This window comes from Schistocerca serialis, chromosome 9 (genome assembly GCF_023864345.2).
Source record: "Schistocerca serialis cubense isolate TAMUIC-IGC-003099 chromosome 9, iqSchSeri2.2, whole genome shotgun sequence".
Classification (NCBI taxonomy): domain Eukaryota; kingdom Metazoa; phylum Arthropoda; class Insecta; order Orthoptera; family Acrididae; genus Schistocerca; species Schistocerca serialis.
Genome location: NC_064646.1, coordinates 446,960,649 through 446,973,740, shown reverse-complemented (window position 1 = coordinate 446,973,740; position 13,092 = coordinate 446,960,649). Strand labels below are relative to the sequence as shown.

The window sequence follows — 13,092 nt, the reverse complement described above, 5'->3', positions numbered from 1 at the left end:
CCCCCAGAGTATGGTAGCCTGGTCTGTCGCTGTCCCGGACGAACGACTCAAGAACTACAAATTTACCATCTAAATATAATGAAGTGCAATAAGCAGTACTAGTTTTTGACAATCACAGGTATTTGCTTTAATTATCTTCGTACTCTTATCCAGCATTAGGTGTCAAATCTAAGTTTTATACACCAGATTTGTAACTAAATGAAAATATGTGCGCACCTCGCGCCACCTTATACATTTATACATCACATATCAGCTACCAATTTCTTTCTCGCTTACGAAGTGAAACTTGGGAGTGAATGCCATGGCCCCAAGAGCCGGAAATGTTGCTAGTTGCGGAGTTGTGGCTAAGAGCTGACAAGGATGGATCTCCTTCCAGAGTGTAATATCCTAGCTGAATTTTTCTCTTACGTAACTTTGTCTATTTAGTTTAAGCAAGGTGTGTTCTTGTGTCACTGGGAAAGTTACTTCTGAGCTAGTGAGTCGTTCTTAGTTGCAGCTGATGAGTGGCAATACAAGTAATAACTGCAGTAAGTTATTTCTAAGTTTTGACAAGCATTCTATCGTTTTTCGTCATCATCTGAAACAAAGTTAGTCTGTATGGACTGGCATTCCCAAGTCGTCACGGCGGGGAAAGGACACCTGGTGATGGTGTTCTCTCAATGTTTCAGGGCAGAGGCCAACGACGGTCGGTGCCTGTCTGTGGAAGGGAGGACCAGCGCAGCTGGGGGAGCAGCACGCCACCTGCTGCCCTCTCTCCTCCACCACACGCTCACGATGCGGCAGCCAGTTGGTAGGTCTAGTGACGTCAGTGGTCCTCAGTTGAGGTGAGGATTGTCGGTCGTCCCAGCAGGAGTCTGGTCACCGACACTGCACCTACTGTTGCTTAAAAATTTCCGTATTGCGATTGTACAGAGAAGGAGAAATAAGCATACTATACGACATTTATCTGAGGAGAAATAGCCATTGTGATGATTAAATCATGAACTGAAACACATAATTTCCTGAAGCCATTAGTGTAAAACAACTGATCAGAAAACCAATGTTCGGGTTGTTAAGCAAATACCCTGCCGGCCTTAAAATGTAAACACGACAGCAAAGTCTTTTCTTCCGAAATTCATTTTTCGTCTTCCGGAAGTTGTATCTTGTGTAATATGGATATCAATGCTACTACCGTAAGAATAAAGCTTTTTATTATTTTGAATATATTGAAGAACTCCTTGTCGTCATTGAGAGTCACAAATTCGTAGTTCCAACCATCACTGACCCCCAAGTAAACTCATGAAAAAGACAAAGTGGAGAAACGATTTATCATTGTTGCTTTTAGGGTTCCCTACATCAGTCGGTAAAAACGGAACCCTCATAGCATCACTCCGTTATCCGTATGCTGCCTTCCTGTCTCTTAGTCCGACTGTTCAAAACCCTTTTTCTCTGGAACGTGTAGACGTGTGGCGTTAAAATAGATGTCACATATTAAGATCTACGTTCTCTTGGGGATGTAAAACCGTCAAGCAACTAAAGTCAATGCTATCGAAAAACACGGACGCTTTTGCGATATATTTTGATGCTCGCAAACTAACGCATCACAGCCTTCATGGTACTTCTTCTTGACCAATAATCATGCTTTTTTCGAAGAAGCGGGGCCTCACGCTATAACCATAGAAACAACTCGGAAACTGTTTATTTGTAACTCATCACACGGAAAAAAGTTATTTGTGAACTTTCCGTCCGTCCGTCAAATCCTATTTTTCTGAGGAATGGTTTGAAGTATCAGGTTTAAATTCGTCACACGTACTGAGGTCCATAGTCATTTTGCGGTGCAAACATTTTAAGTTACTTGGTCAATTCAATAAGAAGGTACGGCCATTTATGTTACATACTTCGATACGTGCAAAATCACTCATTAAAACTTATGGGGTAATTCTCCACCACGTAGAATCGTGAAATTTGACTAGAAGAAACGTTTTTCTGTTCAGTTAAAGGAAATGAGTCCGAATATTGTAATTTGTATGTAAATTATATTAAATAACAAATCTTTTTCATTTGCTGTCAGACTTCACACTTAAAACAATCTCAAAAACCTTGGGATTCCTGGAACCGATATCGTGCCGGTATCAGTGTCGATAGCAGCCGGAAATCATCGATATCCTCTATTCCCTGAGTGAATGAACTGTCTTTATAGGTAGGTGATTTAGCACGGAACACGCAGCGCGTTAGTCCTTCTCGCAAATGGCCGTTTTATGTTTTTTTTTGGGATTATTCGCATCCATTGTAGTTGTTTGTTCTTTTCTTGTAACGATATAGCTTCTAGAAATTTTCCTTCATTTTTGAAAGCTCTTTGGTCGGCTGGCATAATTTTTCCGCAATTCTGCAATCAAAGAAGTCGGTGGTAGATGAATTATGGACGATTTTGGAAGGCAACATGCTCACCAGATGCTTCTCTTCCTTCGGATGGAATGTGATAAGAGAGAGGGGGCGAGAGGGATTTATACCAACTCAGCAATTGGAATTCCTCCATCCACTTCCCTATCCATTTGCTATCGTAACCTGTACAGTTGTTTCATCATGCGCAACTGCAGAGAGAGATTACAAACATCAGAAATTAACTCGCTGGGATTCCCTAGCACATCTTAAAAATTCTCCCGGCTATCCGTAAAACAATATTTTCTGTCAGCCATCCCACAGACTCCTTTACCTCCCCTACACGGGGAAGCATAATTTCCATATTTTTACCGTGAAACCCATTAACAATCATCATTAAATTTCCAACATCTTCCGGAAAGTGTAACTAGTCGTTCTTTTGCTGAAATAAATTGATTTTACGTTTCTACAAGTATCACACCATCACGTTTAGTATTTCCAACTTTAGAGTGTCAACTCCCCCTTTACTACGCAAGAAAACTTGCAGGATGATATCACACGAAATACTAACGCTTGTCTCAGTTTTTGACTAACAAATACCTTCGTCAATAATTAACTTACTGCAGCTCGTAGCTTTGTATTCCACACTGGAAACCAGGGCTGTTCACTCCTTTCTTTCGTCACAGACTATGAGAAATTTAAATTGCAGTTGGCACTCTTGGCAACTTAGTGCATCACATAGTATAAGTTGCTTCATGTAACACTGATACTAATATTAAACAAGAGAATGTCACTCGATACAAGAAATAACTTAATACAATGGGTACAAACAGTAATAGCGTAAATTTCATTTCCTTTTCTTTGGCACCGAACTACCTATACCTTAGTACTGTTGAAATCACAGTGGGACCTCGCTCCATTATATTCACTCACGAGGTTTTCTCTATTGAGGGCTATGTAACAGCTTGTGTATACAACTCTTTGAGCTATTATCCTCCAAATGTAGTTTTTTCGAGGGTAGAGTGTTTCAGATCCATTTACGTAAGGTTAGCTCTGTTCTCAGTAAATTACATTTTATTAGTTCTTTCAGTAGCCATACATTGTCCATAACTTCAATAGATTCGATAGTGGTTTACTGTATTTGCATTTCTGGGGTGCTGAAAGTGAATTAATTATTCACATGTGCATATGGATGCAACTGCGCACATACATTCTTACATAAACTCATTGTTACAAACGGATTTTTAAAAAAAGAAAACCTCTCACATCATTTAACTTTATTTTCCAGTGAAAATTACTTCTATTTCCTGAACTTATCTTTTCCAGCAGAACCATGGAACATGTCAAAGTAATTGGTTACTGATCAGACTGTGATGGATAGGCAATCAAGTTGGCTCTTTGCTTTCAGGAGAAATACTCGAGCTTTTACCTCAACCGATTTAAAGAAATCAGCCTTCAGATATTTCAATTCTTCTTCAACAACCATTAAGCAGATTTCTTTACAGATGAAAAAGCGTTGTATAACTGGCTTCATTACGTTGCTACCAGGGAACCAGTAGGTTACTATGGTCGATAAACTCAATAAAGTCACAACATATCCTGATAAGCTGTAGACGAAAGTCTGTCTAAAATAAACAAAGTTTCCACGTCAGGTTTTTTTCCGTTTTCCACGCCGTTTTCTGTCGCTTAAACAAAACAGCACATAACCTTCGAATATTCAATATTTCTTGTTATGCCAAGAACAATGAAAAAATGTAAAAAAAAAGTGGGATTAAGATATGCGCTTGTAGCAATAGCACAAACTGGGTGGCAACAACCGCAAAAAAGTTGACGTGAACGTATCCACGAATCTGCTTTTTCAGGTATGTTTTTTTCCTGTGATGATAAATCACGTATTTCAGTAATTTTCACGTCATATGTTACGTGAGCAAGGGCCTAACGGCACTGAGTTCAGTCGTTTTGTCGAAGATAATTCACGGTGAAATCCACAGTACTAAATACTATGCGATATTCAGTAATATGACGCTGACCAGATGGAGTGCAGAAACGCACACATTGGGTGGGGCTGTCAGTGGTTGGTGGCCGGTGCCCACTGCACTGAGACGAAACTGTCGAGCGCAGACTGACTGATCTTGGCATGAAGCCGCGAGCTCTTTCTCCGAAAGGTTTTTTTTAAATTCCATAAGAAAGACACTCTTAGCAGGCAGACGAAATGCGGTTTAAAAATTTGAGAAATGTGTGGGTTCCGATATCTCGGCCTTGTATTCACACTACGCAACACTTACCTCGAACTAATGAACACATGCAAGTCCATTGCGCCTCACGTTGAATGCGACACTTCCTGTTGATCACCAATTCGTTAGCGAATGGACGTGGGTATCAGCCCAACATTCATGTATCCGTGTGTGGCAAACACTTAACACACACATCAATGTTGGTCGGAAATAAGTTCATCGTCATTGAACTGCCAGGCGGATGAGAAACTGACCCGGCACGCAACCCTGAATTCCGGGGGTGGTGGGCTTTCAGGTTCTGACTCCATGTCAACGGCAGTCAGTACCTAACGCTGCAGTAATTTGTTCTGTCGGTGAATGCAATGCCCTTACTCACAGCAGCACGTGAAGCTGGACATCTGCTGTGGGCCAAGCGAAGTTGAAACTGCACACCAGTTCAATAGAGTCATGCGGAGTGGGCTGAGGAGTTTTCGAATAAATATGCGAATCTCCGACTGCGTATTAGAAGTGTAGTTGAGTACAAAATTACTTCTCTGATGCTTTGGAGGTGTTTCCCCTACCATGTGACGGGTTCGCCCATTCAGGTTACCGTTCACATCAACTGAGATTTTTATTTAAACATCGTTGAGAAACCAAGTGTTTACTTTCCTTCAACAGGTCCATCTACGAAGATTGCTGCAATCACGTTGACAGGGAAGCACATCTTCGTCCCTAGTCTGACAAATACTTACATACCCTGTCACACCTCGACCGACTAGCAAGGTCACTCTGTCTATGTTCTGTAGAAAATATCTGGGGCTGTTTCGAACAGTAGATAGAACTAACAAGCAGTGTTCCCAGAGTTTGATAACTTTGTGGCATCTAATTTATCAGTGAGTGGCTAGATCTGAATACGGCCTACGTGCATAGACACGTGCCGTCTCCTGCTCATCAAATTCGACCCATCATCAAGCGCAGAGCCGATGTCAGACGGGGCTAGCGTGAAGTCTCCTAGGACGGACTAATTTAAGATGCCCCCATAAACGAAACTTTCTGCCAGTCTGGGATTCAAACTCGGATCTCGTGGTAAAAGCAGCAAGTAGACTTGCAAAGTTCTCTTAAGGTGGGAAATGCATGAAACGGATAGTCACCTGTTAATATGCAGTGTGCTTCAGATACTAAAGAAGGATAAGTAAAATTTTCTGTTTTTCTTTGTATTAGTGCAATACAACTCCAAATTCAGTTTTCAAAATTTCTATTGAAAATTATGAAATTATTATAAAATAATCATTTTAATACACCTCTTATAACTGATTATCTCATTTCCCTCATCTACTCACTACCAAAATGAGCTCTGTTACTTCTACATCCATGTACGCTGCTGTAAGTGACCAGTTTGAAAAATCAATGACAAAGAGTTTTCGTAAGATTTCACACCCTCTTCCTAGGGTTCGGCAGAGGCTTCTAAGGTCATTTAACTAAATGTTATAGTTTAACCAAAACAATGGAAAATTTGTTTGCTACACTTCTGGAAATCTATAGTCCAAATAGCGAGGGATTACATCTAATGTGTTCTGAGAAACAGGTTTGCAAGTGTCACAATACGTAATTTCCAGGAAAATTAATTTAAAGGTCAAACTTACATTTTCCTCAATTTTCAATCTCAGAAAATTCCAGGACTGTAGAAACGATCTTCCATGTCGTCAAGATTTGTCATTTAATTTCTTTTGTTTTGACATGCGTCCTTTGTCATGAACAGACATGGCAGCTCTAGATTAATGATGGCGCTAAATTTCGTCAGCAGTTGTTAGAGTCAGTGCACCAGCCTTGAAGTCGAAACGCTGTAATACTTTCCGCCCACCAACGTTTCCGTAATTAAAAACAATTATGGTATCATATGTTACAGATTTTACAACTGTTGATGACGAAAATATTATCTGGGGGCACATTCCAGAATAAGAACATTCGGAAACTCATTTGCATTTTGAGTAATGAGTTTCCTGATGATTACCCGTCTTTAGTAAATCAGAATTTGCCAGGAACACAGATGTGACCTTCGCAGCATTCATTAGACATTAAAGGATGATTTTCTTCCGGCTGTAGAAAGTGTTATAGCACAAACATCAAGGAAAGGGGGCCTGACGAGTTAACATCGACGATTTTCATCGCCTCCCGTAAGACTTCTAAAATGAAACTTCGAGAAATATTTCTCAATGAAGTTTGTTACTGTCTACAAACCAATTTGGAAAAAAAAATTTTGGCATTGCAAACGTTCTCCCTAAAGGTGTTCTATCCTTTCCCTACTACAACATTTATCCACTGCCCATGAAGCTTTCCAGGGATTTTTTCTAGGGATATCTTTCATAGCAACCCCTCCCCCAAAAATGTATTTGTAGATCAGTATCTAATTAATATGCCGAATGGTGCAGTAGTGGATAATTTTGCATCTTGGCACACTGTTCAGACTTTAATATATTTTTGGTCCCTCTTAAAATGATAACATTACTTTTATATGTGTTGCACTCGTTTCTGCGATTAAAAGAGTTACTCCAGGAAAGGAAGCTCTTTCCAAAATTCAGAAACTGTTGTATAGTGGAAGTGTACTTAGGAACAAATATTTTATTCATATTTATAAGTGTTTCAATCGAGACGAAACTGACAGTGTTGTATTTAATATTAAATATATTCCATTATTACTGTACTACAAATCAAGTAGCAGTAAGTGAATTCAGATTTTAAAAAAAGTATTTTCAAAATTACGTATTCTAGAGAAGAGTTAGAAGATAAAAACAATTTGAAGTGGAAACTACTATCAGGCAAACACATTTTGATTTTCGGCTTTCAGAAGATTATTAAGACATTAAATTAACTCAGTTCACTTACAAATGCTGCACAAAACACAAGCTCACGTCTTAAAACAAGAACAAACGTAGTAACCAGTGCTGAAACTGCTCTAGTAGCCTTCTTTCATATCATTCCAAAATCGGTCACAGGACTGGAGCACCGACCAGGAATAGTCATGTGTCCCTGAGTACACTATCCTTCAGGTACGGTACTGTACCCTGTTCGATTTATTGTGTTTTCGAACTGGTTTGTAAATATATTGTTCTTGTATGTCAATGTGTTGGAGAAACAGACATCATACTGATTGTCATTTGGACTACAACAATAAAGCATAATACTCACTGAAGTTCACAGAGGAATGAAGAGGGCCTCAGAGTAAGACGAAAAGTTTCCATTACTTGCTTCGAATATCATAGGTATAAACTATTTGGGCAATCTGTTATCGCCCACAAAGTTTACATATCGATTGAGATGCGAAACGAAAACGCTCGTCTGCTTTCCTACGACATTTGCCTACATACAGAAAGAATTCTTCTCAATGAATTAGGAGTGATGAAGGCTGTTGGCATCGATTCAAGTAAAAAAAATTTCCTTACTTGTTTACAGAAACGTCATCTGTTACTATCTCTCAGCATTTGTTTATTCATGCTAGGAATTGGTTATCATTCCTAGACAGCAACTTTTAACCATTCTATATTCCTCAGTTAATTGTTATCACAACATTAACTACTTTGCTACATTATAAGTTCTAAGTATGCTTGTGAACCCTTTAACTTTACAGTACCACTGCATTCATAGTGGCCACTTTAATATTCTTCTTGTCAGTGACATTAATCTCAATAAGTCAAACAATTAATGATTTATATCTCTCTGTAAATAAGTGTCACATCATTCAGCACGTGTAACAAACTATATTTTATGAGCGATTTATTCTAACATTAGCATCATATCTGAATGAATATAACATTTGAAATGTTCATCAACACTCTTGTTTAACTTTAACACCTCATTCAATAAAAAACTATCATCAGTATCATAAAAATTCCATGAATTTTCAAACTTATCAGTACAATAATAACTTCTTACAATAATCTTCATTACTTCGATTAACATTTACATCTCAGATAACTACAACACCTCAACCATGATCCACATTAGCTAGTACATCAGTAATTATCTAATTACTGCTCTACAGTGGACAAAATTTTTTGTACATCGTAAATAGTGCACTTTCAACATAACTTCATCCTAATGATGAAGAGAACATAAATCACACACGTTTCAAGATTTACGGTTTTTTGGCTTGAATCTTCTCATATTCTAGTGATTAATACTGACTTTAAACTATGAATGAGACTGTTCTGAAAAGGTATTACCTATGATATTCTACCTTAAGTAACTCTATTTCCTACAAAATACTTGCATAGCCTCTGGAATCACTGTCTTCTTGAATATATCATTGCTGTTACCACACATTATAATTCAATTGATACACAGTTTTGTCAATAACAGTGGTACACTTACATAACCAGATAATTTGTAGAATTCAAATAATGCAAGTTGTGTGTCAGTTTAGCCTCAAACAAGATGGAGTTGAAAAGAATTCTGTTCAGCTACAGAAGATATAGACAGAATTGATTCTGTAAGCTCAAATATACACATGGGATAATATTAAAACACTGAAATACTAACCGCATTACCACAGATAGAGTTAAAGCAATAGAAAGAGATAGTTGGATAGAAAATGGAGAAGATGACAAAATAGACACAGAAATGGAGAGTATAACAGAATGCACTGCTAGGCATATTTTATCGGCAGTTAACGATTCCGAAGACAGTGTACGGGATTTCTAGTCCTATTAACGTGCAAGAGATTTTTGTTACGTTCAGGTCAGCTGCCAGCTGCACAACAAGTCGTTCAGCTTGCAGATACCTCCATCACCTACGAACATCCCCAGCTAAAAGAAATAAACTGCAAGCGTCTGTAAATTGCGTGGTCGAGCGTTCATAGAACCAGTATTATCGATTACTCATCTGTCCCAATCTTACACGCTGAGTAAAAATTTGCCTATATACTTGCATGTATACCCTCAACCACCTCTAAATTTCTGGGAGAAACATGTCAACTCTCCCCAATATTTTTTTCACTCGTGTATTCGAATGCAGTATGCCCACCTGTACGATGCTAGCTGCATCTGCATGACGCTTATGCTTCGCAGACCATCGACCTAACATGAACAGATGTCCGCTCAAACGACTGGTAGACAGCGACTATGTTGTGTTGACCTGTCGAATCGACGTTGCTATTCGCCAGTACACATCATTTCACCGTAAACGTGTCTATGTTTGTTAATGTCGGTGTAGCAGCTGACATTGACTTCAAAGGTATTGAGGAAATTGTGACTGTATAGTGAGGCATGAAGGAGGGGCTGTTTCACATACATTGAGGGAAACTATGCGTCAATGTGACATATATATCGAGGGGCAGTTGGCGGCTAAGCGGGTCATGTTCTGTGCCAGGATTCATGTATTCGGCAGTAGCAATGTTATGCACCAAGATGTATTGTGCTTGGAATTGATGCGCAAAAATTGACTGCTTAGGAGTCATCACAGGAAGTATTTCTAAAGCAACGAAATTCTGTGAACACACATGGTCTGCAGATGTTGAATGTGCTACAGTGGAGCGAGAGTAGAATTGTGGAACAGTATTCCTTCAGATATTGGGAGGGCTGAGATGGACATGTACCGTTCGTTATTTCGATCACTCAGTTACTTTAAGATCAACAAAAGTTCATTCAAGATGGTATACGTACTCTAACAGGTTTTGCTTGCAATAAATTTGGAATTTAAAGCACACAAAAATTCGCAAAAATTGCAAAATATGTCGCATAGCTTCGAAACATCAGTCAATGTAATTTATGTACAGTGTTTGTTCTTTGTGTGGATCTCTCTACCACCATTAATAAATGTTCTGTTAAAGCTACAGTCTTCCATTCCATGTACATGCTCATAAACTCCAGTCTGATTTCGATGCTTACGACGAACATACAGTCCATCCAAAGTAGCAATGGCATCAGATGTCGGTAACACAGCTACCAAAGGCGTGTCAGGGCTTTTTAAGTAAAATGATGATGCATATGCTGCTCAATCCTACAATTAACAAATGATTTATTATAACTACAGTCTTCCATTTCATACACAGGCATCTTGATGCTATTCTAGTTTGGAATGCAGCTTGCTCAGGAAGAAAAGAATACCCTTCAGCACTACAGTGGTGTTAGATGAATGTAACTTCATCTCAGAACGTTTGTCAGGACTATTTATACACAGTGATGCTATGTGTGGTGATCCCTTCCACCATTTACAAATGTTCCATTAAAATTAGAGTCTTCCATCTCATATACAGGCATATAGACTGTATTCTAATTTCAAAATGCAATTTTTCTAAGAAAAATACGCACTAATGCAACAGTGCACTGGAATCAGAAGCGTGTAATATTGGTCCCAGACAACTGTCAGGGCTATTTATGAACCGTGATATTGTGTGGTACTTCTCTTCTGTAATTCGCTAACGAGCAATTAAACATTTATAGGAGAAAGTTTTTGTCAAACTTTGAAAAATAATACGTTTATTACATTACTTATTACTAATATACAAATTTAATAATCTTGGAAGTGTTTTATGTTTTATTTTCCTTGGGACTGAGAGTAAAATATAGGTGCCTGAATTACAGACGACTGTCCATCGTGCGTGGGGTTTCGACTACTGTGGATGGTGGCCATTTAAAAGACCGCTTTCTTATGTCACAAAAACACGAACAAAGAAACATGTCATTTCGAATGCAATGACGATACAATAAATTAATTAATTTGCTCAATTTCAAAAATGGAACACATTACAATATTCAAACAAGATAACAGATCTAAACACAATGAAATATTACAAATTGCAGGGCCACACATTTTCTTTAGAATGAAATGAGTGAAAAAAAGAAGGCTCTTTTGTACTACAGTGAGCGCACGCTTTGCTCATAACCTCGCATGAAAAATGTACCCCTTCATTCGTCACTATCTGTGGTTAAAGGTTTCGGACATTTTTTCCATAAACTTTGCACTTGGGGTTGTCTGTGTTCCATCTTTCTTCTTGGTAGTAACATCTCCAGTTATTCCATTGGCCAAGATACTTCCTAATTTTAGGTGTGGCATTGGATTTCAATTATACTTGCCATCAAACTTGATTTTGTACCTCTGTCTCTCCATTTTGATATGGAAATATCAGGTTCCATAGTACAGCCATCCTGTCCTTATCTCATCTGCTTGTCTGCCTTCGGTAAGATTTTAGGAAAATATCTACTATTTTGGAGCATTTTTCCACAGCCAAATGCTTCTCTAATTAATAATTTTGAAAGAAATGGTAGATTCTTAATTGTCTGTAAAAAATATGCAATACCCAACAACTGGAATGGTTTTTACAGGAAGCCAACGACCTTACCGCAGTGGTAACACTGGTTCCCGTCAGATCACCGAAGTTAAGCGCTGTCGGGCTGGGCTAGAATTGGATGGGTGACCATCCAGTCTGCCGATCGCTGTTGGCAAGCGAGGTGCACTCAGCCCTTGTGAGGCAAACTTAGGAGCTACTTGATTGAGAAGCAGCGGCTCCGGTCTCGGAAACTGACATACGGCCGGAAGAGCGGTGTGCTGACCACGTGCCCCTCCATATCTGCACCCAGTGACGCCTATGCACTGAGGATGACACAGCGGCCGGTCGGTACCGCTAGGCCTTCATGGCCCGTTCGGGAGGAGTTTTTTTTACAGCGACATCTTTCTCTCCTAGGGGCCCTCCTTCCTTAAGTGAGAAAAGCCTACATAAACCTGAAAGTTAACACTATCCTCCAATTTCACTTCCATGCTCTCGGATTTCTTTGTGTTATTACTTGAGTTTTGTATTTAGGATGTATAAACATATATATAATGCAAAACCCAACTATTAACCCAATAAATTTCCTACATTATTTTTAACTAATTTTCTGATCAACAAATCCTTACATGAATGAATATACATCGCGCACACAAAATGGCGGCCAAGACACATTTCACATGGACCGTGTTCTCCTAGCCAGCTACCATCTCAATAAGAACGTTCTATCAACCTCATACAAAGAAAGACTCAAGTAATCCATTTAGGAACACCTAATGTGTTGTTAAGGGCCAGCTTACAATATAACTAGTTCGCTGTTTGACACTTATTAAAGGTGATCAATATATCAACCACTAGCCTACAAAGGATTACAACCGATGTTTTTTTGCACCATATACATCCCATAACGATTTTTGAAATGTACTTATGAACCGCAACATTTAAGCAGAATCAAACTCGTTACAATCAATTTCCATAGATACAAATTAGACCATTAAAATAGGATTCTTTGTAGTGGCGGGATCTCTATATCAAGTTACTACAGGAGCAGGAAGAGTATGCGACACAGCCACTGCGAGGAAAGTAGATTTCCCATGAGGATGTGGGTAGATCCTTGAAATTCTAAGAAAATAAACATAAGATACAGGGAAAAGAATTGTAAGAACTGGCAACTACTTCGATGTCCCAGACACCTGCTTCTTAAAAACAGCACTTTTTAATGTCATACAGTTATAACTTATATTGTTCGATCATGGTTCT

General features: G+C 38.8%; 1 pseudogene; it reads left to right on the top strand.

Annotated features, from left to right (window-relative positions):
* Positions 1–11,893: 11,893 nt before the first annotated feature.
* On the top strand, positions 11,894–12,010 carry LOC126420130 (5S ribosomal RNA; annotated as a pseudogene).
* Positions 12,011–13,092: the final 1,082 nt, after the last annotated feature.